Raw genomic sequence first — 14,239 nt, forward strand, 5'->3', positions numbered from 1 at the left:
TCACCATCTATTTCCCTACAGTCTGTATCTTCCATATCCTTTTCCACAGTAAATACTGATGCAAAATATTCATATAGTATGTCCCCCATTTTCTGTGGCTCCACACAAAGGTCACCTTGCTGATCTTTGAGGGGCCCTATTCTCTCCCTAATTATCTTTTTGTCCTTAATATATTTGTAAAAACACTTTGGATTCTCCTTAATCTATTTGTCAAAGCTATCTCATGTCCCCATTTTGCCCTCCTGATTTCCCTCTTAAGTATACTCCTCCTTTCTTTATACTCTTCTAAGGATTCACTCGATCTATCCTGTCTGTACCTGACATATGCTTCCTTCTTTTTCTTAACCAAACCCTCAATTTCTTTAGTCAGCCAGCATCCCCTATACCTACCAGCCTTTCCTGTCACCCTGACAGGAATATACTTTCTCTGGATTCTCGTTATCTCATTTCTGAAGACTTCCCATTTTCCAGCCTCCCTTTACCTGCAAACATCTGCCCCCAATCAGCTTTCGAAAGTTCTTGCCTAATACCGTCAACTTTAGAACTTCAACTTTTAGATCTGGTCTATCCTTTTCCATCACTATTTTAAAACAAATGGAATTATGGTCGCTGGCCCCAAAGTGTTCCCCCACTGACACCTCAGTCACCTGCCCTGCCTTATTTCCCAAGAGTAGGTCAAGTTTTGCACCTTCTCTAGTAGGTACATCCATATACTGAATCAGAAAATTGTTTTGTACACACTTAAGAAATTCCTCTCCATCTAAACGTTTAACACCATGGCAGTCTCAATTGATGTTTGAAAAAATTTAAAATGCCCTACCATAACTACCTTATTATATTTACAGATAGCTGAGATCTCCATACAATTTTGTTTCTCAATTTCCCTCTGACTATTGTGGTGTCTATAATACAATCCCAATAAGATGATCATCTCTTTCTTATTTCCCAGTACTACCCAAATAACTTCCCTGGATGTATTTCTGGGAATATTCTCTCTCAGCACAGCTGTAATGCTATCCCTTATCAAAAATGCCACTCCCCCTCCCCTCTTGCCTCCCTTTCTATCCTTCCTGTAGCATTTGTATCCTGGAACATTAAGCTGCCATTCCTGCCCATCCCTGAGCCATGTTTCTGTAATTGCTATGATATCCCAGTCCCATGTTCCTAACCATGCCCTGAGTTCATCTGCCTTCCCTGTTACGCCCCTTGCATTGAAATAAATGCAGTTTAATTTATTAGTCCTACCTTGTCCCTGCTTGCCCTGACTGTTTGACTCACTTCTGTTCTCAGCTGTACCTGTCTCAGATTGATCTCTTTCCTCACTATCTCCCTGGGTCTCACCCCCCTACCTTGCTAGTTTAAATCCCCCCAAGCAGTTCTAGCAAATTCCCTGCCAGTGTGTTAGTCCCTTTCTAATTTAGGTGCAACCCGCCCCATGAATAAAGAAGTAAAATTACAATTTTGTAGCAAATGTCCTCACTGTTATTGCTGCACTGATGGTTTTGAAACAAACGTAACTCAAATCAGTGTGGTTAAGGGTATTCAGGGCATATGTTGAGAAACCTATGATAATTCTCCAACAATCTTACTGTATCTTTAAATCACAATTGAAGATACAGTATGTTAACAAAACATGTTCTTTATAATGTGTCTTAGTTTCTTATTTTGTCACATTATAAATGGTGTTTTATGTGCATGTGAGAGAGACAGAAAGTGTGTCTGCATATGTGTGAGAGTGCTTCTGTATGTCAATGTTTGTATGTGTGTGTGTGTATGAGAGTGTATCTGTGTGAGAGTGTGACTATGTGTGCATGAGAGAGAGAGTTCGTGTATCACTGTCAGTGTGTGCATGTGTGTGAGTGTCTGACAGTGTATATGTGAGTGTGCCTATTTGCGTATACCTGTGTGTGTGTCTGTGTGTGTGTGTGTGTGTCTGTGTGTGTGCATGGGAAGAAAGATACACCAATATCACCTTCCTTGACTAGGCCGCCATCATAAGCATGGAGACACTGACCACCCTTGATCGGCTGTGATCAGCTGGGCATATCATCCACATAGATAATACATGGCTTGGAAAGAGTGGACGCTAGGAAATTGTTTCCGTTAGGTGAGGAGACTAGGACCCGTGGACACAGCCTTAGAATTAGTGGGGGTAAATTCAGAACAGAAATGCAGAGACATTTCTTCAGCCAGAGAGTGGTGGGCCTGTGGAATTAATTGCCGCGAAGTGCAGTGGAGGCCGGTACGCTAAACGTCTTCAAGGCAGAGATTGATAAATTCTTGATGTCACAAGGAATTAAAGGCTACGGGGAGAATGCGGGTAAGTGGAGTTGAAATGCCCATCAACCATGATTGAATGGCGGAGTGGACTCGATGGGCCAGATGGCCTTACTTCCACTCCTATGTCTTTTGGTCTTATGGTCTTATAGCCAACATGAGACTCCCCAAACAAGTGGACAGGGGAAGTGCTTCAGTGAAATCTCCAAGGTGTCATTGGTGAAATGCAGCATTCAAATAGATACTTATGAATCACTGACCCAAGACCATCCAAAATGGAGGAGAAGTATCTGGAAAGGCTTCAAGCACATTGAGACTTGCCGTCGGAAAAAAGCAGAAGCCAGGTGAAAACAGCAAAAGGAGTGCACGACCACACTGACACCTCACTCAGGCCTTCCCATGACCACCATCTGCCCCAAGTGTGAGAGTCTGCAGTAGCCACATTGGTCTGTACAGCCACACTCTCATCCTGAGAGTGGAAGAGAGTCATCCTTTTCTGTGAGGGACCTCCAGTGATGACCAGTGTGTGTTTATGTGTCTGTGTGACTATCTCTGTGTACAAATGTGAAAGTGTATGATAGAGAATGTCTCTGTGTGTGCATTTTAGTGCACTTGCGCCCATGTGTATGTGTCTGTGCATGTATGTGTGAGACTGTGTCAATCTGTATGTGTTTATTTTTCCGTGTGTCATTCTATGCGTATGTGTGTGAATGTGTGCATTTATATGAGTGTGTGTCACTCTGTGTCTGTCTGACCCATTGTGTGAGTGTGTTTGTGTGTGTCTCGAAATGCATGCATATGTCTGAGTGTGAGAGCATGTGACTGCATGAGCATGTGTAACTGTGTGTTTGTGTATCTGTGTTGCTTTTTGTGTGCATGTCTTTGTGTGTGTTATGTGTGAGCATGTGATTACTTGTGTGTTGCAATCTGATAAATAAGTCAGAATGTTCAGGAGAGAGGTTAGGAAGCACTTTGACACACAAAGGGTGACAGACATTTGCAACTTTCTTCCACAAATAATAGTGGATGCTGGATCAGTTGTTAATTTTAAATCTGAGGTAGACATGTTTTTATTGAGCAAAGGTTAAGGTATGTGGGCCAAAGGTGGGGTATATGGAGTTAGGCCACAGATCAGCCATGGTCTCATTTAATGACAGAACAAGCTTGATGGGTTGAACAGCATATTCCTGTTCCAATGAAATAGATGCTAGAAGCCTCCAGGTAAGTACAGAGTGAATGAGGTCTAAGTGAACAAGTGAAGTGCCATGGGATACTTCATGTGCAGATGTACAGGAATGCAAAGCAACCTGGCAGAAGCGGCAGGTCATGGTTGACCCTGAACACCAAAGTAAATTGTTGAAGGCTAATGTAGAGTCTGCACATCAGTGAAAAGTTCTGATGAAGTGGTAAGGTTGTTGGTTTGCTAACGCCAATTTTTATGGGCAAAGGGTGTGCTAAATAGTGTTCATGGACCATATTTGGATGCTGGTCGGGACAAGCATTCAGTGATCTCCAGTCAGGAGATACCGACCCTGATTTGTACATCGGGACTTTTTGCCATCTAGTTTGTCAGGAAGGGAGAGGGAACTTGGAAGTGGCTTTTCAGTAAGGCAGGTTGAGACAGTAATGACATGCGAATACAGGAAAATAAGTTGATTGCAAGACTCTGAATTCATCAATTATGGCTTGAGGGGAAATTTGGCAATATCTTTTGAGACACTGCAATTCATAAACAAAACCAGAAATTCCTGGAAAAAGTCAGGTCTGGCAGCATCAGTGGAGAGAATTCAGAGTTATCGTGTTGGGTCCAATGATGCTTCCTCAGAGCTGGACCCAAAATGCAAACTTGGATTTCTCTCCACTGATTGCTCTGAGTTTTTCCAGCAATTTCTGTTTCTGATTTCCAGCATCTGCAGTTCTTTTGGATTTTCTTTTTATTTTCATTGTCTCTGTATTTTACCACATTCCCTACATTGCTCACTCCACATCAGACTGAAGTAAGTTCCATCCATGCTCTGAGAATATGTAGTAAAATGTTCAGCATCTAATGGATACATCACAAGACCCAAATTATTTGTATCCCAGAATGAAAAGTGCAGCAGCTGAGGAAATAGCAGAGGCTCTGACTATCATGTTCCAGCCCAGTCCGGCTAGGTTCTTGGCTGGTGGACTGTGAATGCTGCACCAGTGATTACAAAGGGACAAAAGGATAGATTGAGGACAGGGTAGTCCCCCTGGTATAGTAGTTAGGAAATAATTGGAGAAAGTTCTGACGATTCATCATTTGGAAAGGCATAGATTACTCAAAGAGTGTCACTAATTATTTCTTGGAAGTTTGCGTTGGAATAATCTATTTGAATTTTTGTGCAGGTATTTGGTGAGGGCACTTTGTTTGATGTTGCCTTTATCAATTTTAACAAGATTTTAGACAAGGTCAAATGTGCTAGTCTGGACACAAAACTATAAACCCATGCGATCCAGGAAGAAGTGAAAAATCAGATCAAAATCTTGACTTTGTGGCAGAAAGCAAAAAAATAAATGTCCCAACCGAGATAGGAGTGCACTTCATAAAGATACTTAGATCTCTGACTGAAATCTGGCTTGATAGATCATATTTGGCTCTTTTTTTATTTCAAAAGACTTTTAATTCACTGAAACTGAACCATGCAATGCTGAAAAGCTTTAATAATAGTGAACATTAATTGTAGGATCACATGGGTTACTGTGCAGAAGGAGGCCATGTGACTATTGTTCTATATAGACTCTGCAAATGAATATAAATAGCTAGTGCTAATTACATAGTGATTAAAACCCAACAAAAGACAGACAAAAAAAGGACAGAGATAAATTTTGAGGGTAAACTTGCAAGCAATATCAAGACAGACAGCAAGAGCGTCTTTAAATAGATGAAAATGAAGAAAGAGTACAATCAATGGAATTCTCTTTACCAGAGAACTGTCAAGGCTGGATCACTCAGTATATTCAAGAATGAGATCAATTTTTCATCAGTAAGGGGATCAAGGGTTATGGGAAAAAAATTATCTGATCAGCCATGATCTCATTGAGTAGTAAAGCAAACTTGTTGGATTAAAGGCTTACTTCTACTTATAAATAGTCTTATAAGTAATCCCCTGCGTTTTCCCCATACCATTGCACATTATTTCTATCCAAATAACCACCCAATATCCTCTTGAATGCCTCAAATGAATCTAACTCCACTACATTTCTAGGCAGCACATTCCATGCCCTAACTTCGTACAGGTTGAGTGAAAATGTTTTTTTTCCTCTCATGTCACATTTGCTTTTTTTGCAAACCACTTGAAATTTATGACTTTTTATTCTTGTTACTTTTACATGAGGGAACATTTTCTCCCTATACACCCTATCCATCCCAGAAATGATTCTCAAAAACTCCATCAGATTTATTAACCTTCTTCTCTCCAAGGAGAACAGTCCCAACTTCTTCAATCTATCCTCATCACTGAAGTTTCACATCCCTGGAAGCATTCTTGTAAATCGTTTCTACACTCTCTCCAATGTATTCACATCTTTCCTGTAATGTGGAGCCCACAACTGGGACACAGTACTCCAGCAGAGGTCTAACAAGTATCATGTACGAGTTCAACATCACCTTCTTGCTCTTGTACTCTATGCCCCAATTATTAAATCTGAGGACACTATGTGCTTTATTAACTGCTCTCTATTCTTGTCCTACCACCTTCAATGATCTGGGCACATATACCCACAAGTCCCTCTGCACTTGCATCACTTTTAGGCTTGTAGCCCCTCTCGCACCCCCGCCATTTTATATTGTCTTGTAATGTTCAACCTTCCAAAATGTGTCACTTCCCAATTTTTCCTATTAAATCTCACCTGCTACCTATTTGCCCATTCCACCAACTTCTCAATGTCCTTTTGCATTTTCCTCCTCGCAGTTTATTATTCTTCCACATTTCAAAATTTTCCACTGAAGACCAGTAACCTGATTGAATGATTGATTGATTTATTGTTACATGTACTGAAGCCGAGTAAAAAGCTTTGTTTATGAGCGGTACAGGCAGATCATAGTAAGCAAGGAATACAGATCAGAGGTTGTAAAAAGACTTAGCAGAGGCATGCAGGTTATTATTGCATAGGGCGTACGCTAGGCGAGATCAATGTTAGCAAGATCAGCAATATTTGAGGCTAGAGAGACCATTCATCCGTCTAATAACAGCTGGGAAGAATCTGTACCCAAACAGCTGGTGCATGTGTTTGCCTGATGGAAGAGGTTGTAGGAGATCATTACCAGGGTGCGATATGTCTTTGATGACGTTGGCAGCCTTTTGTCGGTAGTGAGGCATATAACTGGATTCCATGAATGGAAAGATGGCTTCTGTGATGATTTGGGATGTGCACACTACCTTCTGTAGTTTATTACAATCCTGGGCAGAGCAATTGCTATACCAGGTCATTATGCACTTGAAGACTATGTTTTCATCTGTGCATCTATAGAAGTTGGTGAGGGTCCATATAGACATGCCAAATTTCCTGAGACTCCTGGGGATGAAGAGGCTTTGTTGTGCCTTCTTGACTGTCGCATTTACGTGGGAAATTGAGGGCAGGTTGTCGGTTTTCTCACTCAGAGGAACTTGACCCTGTTCATCCTCTCAATCTCAGTTCCATTGATGTAGACAGGGCATTTTCTCCTCCTTTCTTTCTGAAGTCAATGATCAGTTCTTTAGTTTTGCTGACATTAAGAGAGAGGTTGTTTTCATGGCACTAGATTACCAAGCCCTCTGTATCTCCCATCTGATCTTTGACTCATTATTAGAGTCATAGAGGTGTACAGCATGAAAACAGACCCTTTTTCCAACCCGTCCATGCTGACCAGATATCCCAACCCAATCTAGTCCCACCTGCCAGCACCCAGCCCATATCCCTCCAAACCCTTCCTATTCATATACCCATCCAAATGCCTCTTAAATGTTGCAATTATACCAGCCTTCACCACATCATCTGGCAGTTCATTCCATACACGTACCACTCTCTGTGTGAAAACGTTGCCCTGTAGGTCTCTTTTATATCTTTCCCCTCTCACCCTAAACCTATGCCGTCTAGTTCTGGACTCCCCGACCCCAGGGAAAAGACTTTTTACCCTATCCATGCCCCTTGTAATGTTGTAAACCTCTATAAGGTCGCCCCACAGTCTCCAACACTCTAGGGAAAACAGTCCCAGCCTATTCAGCCTCTCCCCATAGCTCAAATCCTCCTACCCAGGCAACATCCTTGTAAATCTTTTCTTGTTAGATATTCATCCTATTACAGTGATATCATCAGTGAACTTGTAGATTGCGTTCATTTGGAATTTGGCAACACAGTCATGGGTGTACAGGGAGTACGGTAAGGGAGCAGAGGACACATTCTACGTGGGCTCCAGTGTTATTGTGGAGGAGATGCAGTTACTATCTTCACCAATTGCAGTGAGTGGGTCAGAAGATCAGGATCCAGTTGCAGAAGGTGGAGTGGGGACCAATTTCATGGAGTTTTAAGATCAGTCTGGCAGGGATAATGATAGAAGTAGAGCAGTAGTCAAAAAGCAGGAATCTGATGTAGGTGTCCTTGTCCAGATGTTCCAGGGTTGAATACAGGGCTAGGGACCTCACATTCACTGTAGACCTGTTACATCAGTAGGCAAATTGTAGGAGTTTGGAGTTGAAGTGGGCCATGACCAGCCTTTTGAAGCACTTCATGATTATCACGGTCAGAGCCACTGGGCAGTAATCATTTAGGCACATTGTTTTCTTTGGTACTGTGATGATGGTAGTCTTCTTGAAGCAGGTGGGAACTTCGGCTTTTATGAGGGAGAGGTTGAAGATGTCGGTGAATATCTCAGCCATTTGGTTCACGCACAATATGAGTGCTCGACTGGGGGCACCACCTTGGCCCGACACTTTCTTTGGGTTGATTCACAGGATCAGATGTCAGCAGCAGTGACGGAGGGCGCGACTGCACCACTGCCATTCTGCTCGAACTGAGCATGGAAAGCATTTGGATCATGAATATGTGTCAGAACAAGCAAGGATCCCAAAACCAACCTCTGGGGAACTCCACTACAAACCTTCCTCCAGACTGAAAAATATCTATTGACCATTAATCTCTGTTTGCCGCCACTCAGTCAATTTTCTATCCACATTATTCCTGCTGTTTTATTACATGGCCTATTATTGACCAGTGAGCCTGATGTCAGTGGTAAGGAAACTATTGGAGAACATACTGAGAGATAGGATTGATTTACATTTGGAAGAAATGGACTTATCAGTGATAGGCAGCATGGTTTTTGCAGGGAAAGTCATGTCTTGCCAACTTTTTGGAATTTTTTGAAGAAGTGACAAAGTTGAGTGAAGAGCTGTAGATGTCATATACATGGATTTTAGTAAAAAATTTGATAAGGTTCTCCATGGTAGACTGATGAACAAAGTGAAGTCGCATGGGGTCCAGGGTCTACAAGCTAGATGGATAAAGAACTGGTTGGCAGCAGAAGACTGAGAGTAGTAGTGGAAGGAAGTTTCTCAAAATGGAGAATGTGACCAGTGGTGTTCCACAGGGATCAGTGCTGGGACCACTGTTGTTTGTAACATATATAAATGATCTGGAGGAAAGTATAGTTTGCAGATGGTACTTAGATTAATGGAGTAACAGATAGTGAAAGAGACTGTCAGAAAATGCAGCAGAATGTAGATAGATTGGGTAGAGAAATGGCAGATGGAGTTCAATCCAGGAAAACGTGAGGTGATGCATTTTGGAAGATCCAATTCTAGAGCGAACTAGACAGTAAATGGAAAAGCCTGGTGAAAATTGATAAAGAACAAAGAAAATTTACAGCCCAGGAACAGGCCCTTCGGCCCTCCAAGCCTGAGCCGATCCAAATGTACTGTCTAAACCTGTTGGTCAATTTCTAAGCATCTGTATCCCTCTGCACCCCACCTACTCATGTATCTGTCCAGATGCATCTTAAATGAATCTACCGTGCCTGCCTCTACCACCTCTGCTGGCAACACGTTCCAACGCCAACCACTCTCTGTGTGAAGTACTTACCGCGTGTATCCCTCTTAAACTTTCCACCTCTCACTTTGAAAGCATGACCTCTCGTTATTGAATCCTTCACCCTGGGAAAAAGCTTGTCTCTATCCACCCTGTCTCTCATACACTTCATGATTTTGTAAACTTCAATCAGGTCCCCCCTCAATCTCCTTATTTCTCATGAAAGTAAACCTAACCTACTCAACCTCTCTTCATAACTAGCACCTTCCATACCAGGCAACATCCTCATAAACCTTCTCAGCATCCTCTCCAAAGCGTCCACATCCTTTGGTAATGTGGCAACCAGAACTGTACACAGTATTCTAAATGCGGCTGAACTAATGTCTTGTACAATTTTAACATGACTTGCCAGTTCTTATACTCAATACCCCGTCCGATGAAGGCAAGCATACCATATGCCTTCTTGACCACTCTATCCACCTGCGCAGTAACCTTCAGGGTAGAATGGACCTGCACTCCCAGATCTCTCTGCCCATCAACTTTTCCCAAGGATCTTTCATTCATTGTATAATTCGCCCTTGAATTAGACTTGCCTAAATGCATCACCTCACATTTGTCTGGATTGAAAACCATCTGCCACTTTTTCACCCAACTCTCCAGTCTATCTATATCCTCCTGTATTGTTTGACAGTCCCTTATGGTTTCTGCTACTCCACCAATCTTTGTGTCATCTGCAAACTTGCTGATCTTACCAACAGTGCCCTCTTCCAGATCATTTATGTATATTACAAACAACAGTGGCCCCAACACTGACCCCTGTGGAACACCATTGGTCACCTTTCTCCATTTCGAGAAACTCCCTTCAACTACTACTCTCTGTCTCCTGTTGCTCAATCAGTTCTTTATCCACCTAGCTAGAACATCCTGCACACCATATGACTTCACTTTCTCCATTATTCTACAATGGGGAACCTTATCAAACGCCTTACTAAAGTCCATGTATATGACATCAACAGCCCTTCCTTCATCTAACAACTTGGTCACTTCCTCGAACAACTCTATTAAGTTGGTAAGGCACAATCTCCCCCTCACAAAACCATGTTGCCCATCACCGATAAGCTCATTCCTTTCCAAATATAAACAGATCCTATCTCTCAGTACCCTCTCCAGCAACTTCCCCACCACTGACGTCAGGCTCACTGGTCTGTTGTTACCCAGAATATTCCTACTACCTTTCTTATACAGGGGGACAATATGAGCAACCTTCCAGTCCTCCGGTACCTCACCTGTATTTAAGGATGCCACAAAGGATGTACAGAGATCTGGGTATTTGAGTCCATTGTACCCTGAAGTTGGCAATGCAGGTCGATAGATTGGTCAAGAAGGCGCACAGCATGTTTTCCTTCATCAGTTGGGTTTTTGAGTACAAGAGTTGGCAGGTCATGTTACATTTGGTTCGGCCACATTTGGAATACTGCACACAGTTCTGATCATCACATTACCAAAAGGATATGGATGCTTTGGAGAGGGTGCAGAGGAAGTTCACCAGAATGTTGCCTGGTATAAAGGGTGCTAGCTATGAAGAGAGGTTGAGTAGATTAGGATTATTTTCATTGGAAAGGCAGAAGTTGAGGGGGAACCTTACTGAGGTCTACAAAATCATGAGAGATATGGACAGGTGGATAGCAAGAAGCTTTTTCCCCAGAATAGGGGACTCAATTATTAGAGGTCATGAGTTCAAGGTGAGAGGGGAAAAGTTTGAAGGGAATGTATGTGGAATATTCTTTATCAGAGAGTGGTGGGGGCCTGGAACGCATTGCTACTGGAGGTGGGATAGGCGAGATAAACAATGTCATTTAAGATGTGTCCAGACAGATACATGAATGGGCAGGGAGCAGAGGGATTAGAGTCAAGACTGGAGTGGTGCTGGAAATGCACAGCAAGTCAGGCAGCATCTGAGGAGAGGAAAATCAACGTTTCATCAGGAAACCTGGCCTGCTGTGCCTTTCCAGCATCACTCTAATCTTGACTCTAATCTCCAGCATCTGTAGTCCTCACTTTCACCAGGGAGCAAAGGGATACAGATCCTTGGAAAATAGGTGACAGGTTTAGGTCGAGGATTTGGATCAGTGCAGGCTTTGTGGGCTGAAGGGCCTATTCCTATGCTGTAATTTTCTTTGTTCTTTGTTCTCTCTGTTCTACAACTTTTCTCATGTGCTGTGTGACATATCAAACACCTTCTGAAAAGCCATGTACACTACATCAGCAGCATTGCTCTTACTGATTATCCATTATCTTCTCAAAACAAATACAGTTTAGCCAAGCATGAGTTCCCATCCAGAAATCCATACTGACTGTTCCAAATCAGATTGAAGATTTGTAGCTCGGGTATCCGTTGTTGTGGTTCTGCTCGCCGAGCTGGAAGTTTTTGCTGCAAACGTTTCGTTCCCTGGCTAGGGAACATCATCAGTGCTGTTGGGGCCTCGTGTGAAGCGCTGCTTTGATGTTTCTTCCGGTATTCCAAATCAACCCACCTTTTTCAACTACTTGACCCTGAATAATCGAGAAGCTTCTCCACCACTGAAATTAAACTGACTCTTCTGTAATTGTCTGGTGTACCTTTACAATCTGTCATAAAAGAGGATAAATTGGAATAAACCAAGATGCTTAAATTTGACACAATTTGAAAGATTTCCAAACACAGTGTAAAAATACAAGCTCATAGATTTATACAACATTGAAACAGACACTTCGCTCCAACCGAACATAATGAACATAATGCCAATGTAATTAATCCCACCTGCGTGCTGCTGGCCCATACCCTACAACCCTTTCCTATTCATGTACTTATCTAAGTGTCTTTTAAATGTTGTAACTGTGCCCACATACACTAGTTCCTTAGGAATTTCATTCCACACGCGAACCACCCTCTGAGTAAAAACTTTGCTCTCCATGTCTTTGGTCGCTCTCTTTCCTCAAGAACGTGCCCTCCAGTCTTGAAATCCCATGTCCTAGGGAAAAGGAACCTACTGTTAACCCTAACGTTTAAAAGCCTCGAGAGATTCATTTAAGATGCGTCTGGACAGATGCATGAGTAGGTGGGGAGCAGAGGGTACAGATGCTTAGGAATAGGGCAACAGGTATAGACAGTAGATTTGGATCGGCTCAGGCTTGGAGGGCCGATAGGCCTGTTCTTGGGCTGTAAATTTTCTTTGTTCTTTGTTCTATAAGGTCACCTCTCAACCTACTACATTCCAGTAAAGTCCCAGTCTATCCAGCCTTTCCTTATAATTCAAAATGTGCAGCTGCATCCTAGTAAATCTCTTCTGAACCTATTTCATTTAATTCATTCATTTCATTTTCATTAAATCCCCTCAATTATAATAGGATGATCAGAACCAGACACGATACTTCTGAAGTGGTCTCACCAATGTTTTTCCAAATACTATCCATTTATAAAGTTCCAACCCCATCACATTGATAAGTTTAGCTTAACTGTTGTTTTCAATTCTCAGTCTTGAGAATTTGCTAATGTTTCCTTGATTAGTTAAACAAATGAGCTTAAATTTTCTCAGCTTCAGATAACCCCTTTCACTTTCTAATCAAACACTTCTGGTATGGAACTTTCAAACTAAAATCCTTACATTCAGGCAACCTATTTCCTAACTTTTCACAACTATCTCCTTTCTCTAGGAGAAACTGTTTAATACATCTAACTTGAACAAGGAGTTGTGTAAATGGTAACCAAAAGCTTTCTGAGCTATGGGGTCTTCCCATTATCACCCAGGTATTCCCTCTGTCATGCTGGCTTATAACAATTACAAGCCCAGGAATATTGACAAGTTAATAATTATTGCCACCTCCACCATCCATAGGCATATGTCAAACTCAAATGCCACAAGTTTAAAATCCAAAATAAATGATGCCAAAATACATACAAATCACAGAGGTTTTATCACAATTGCATCTCTCTAGTCTAACTTTTCCTTGTGTCAGAACATTAGTGTACTTGTTTTACTTAGTATAGCCAAATTAGAATTAGAATTCCTACAGTGTGGAAACAGATGCTTGGGCCCAACAATCCTCTGAAGACTATCCCATCCAAACCCATTTCTCTACATTTCCCCCTGACTAATGCACCTAACCTACACATCCCTAAACACTTTGGGCAATCTTTTTAGCATGGCCAATTCACCAAGCCTGCACACCATTGGACTGTGGGAGGAAACCCACACAGACATGAGGAGAATGTGTAAACTCCACACAGCCAGTTTCCAGAGGCTGGAACTGAACTTGGGTCCCTGGTGCTGTGAGGCAGTAGTGCTAACCACTGAGCCACCGTGCTGCAAACCTGTGCCTTCACAATATAAGACCATGCAGGCATTCCATCTTACTGCAAAATTGGCATTAATGATTAAGTAAATTAAGGAAGGGAAGTACATTTTTGCTTCTTCTAAACTTTATAAGCTTTAGGAATTGATTCTTTCCCTGCAGCAGGAGAAGAAGATGCAATAGCACCTGCTAAGTGACAAAGGTTTATTCTATTCCTTTAGTGGAGCAAATGATAGTTAGGTTAAATAAACATGAACAAAAAGTTGTTTCATGCATAAATGATTTAAAAAATTGAATAATTCTTCAAAATAGATGAAGTATAGTAGGACAGTTGATGTGTCAGAGCTGCAGCATATGTGAGTTCCTGGATGCCTATCTGCTCCAGAGTAAACATGTGTGAGACATGTATTTGAACTTTGAGCAGCTTCAACTCAAAATATATCAGCTAGAACTGAAATAGAGATGCTGTGACACACCAGGGTGGAGGAAGGTTACCTGGATCCTTTTTATCAGGTTTAGGTTTGTGTCATCTGGTTTGGTCAGTGTTCAGAGATGAGAAAACCTCACTGTGAGTCAGGCAGGTAAGGAAAACCAGAGGGACGGAACA

The sequence above is a fragment of the Hemiscyllium ocellatum genome, chromosome 35, assembly GCF_020745735.1.
Source record: "Hemiscyllium ocellatum isolate sHemOce1 chromosome 35, sHemOce1.pat.X.cur, whole genome shotgun sequence".
Taxonomy (NCBI): domain Eukaryota; kingdom Metazoa; phylum Chordata; class Chondrichthyes; order Orectolobiformes; family Hemiscylliidae; genus Hemiscyllium; species Hemiscyllium ocellatum.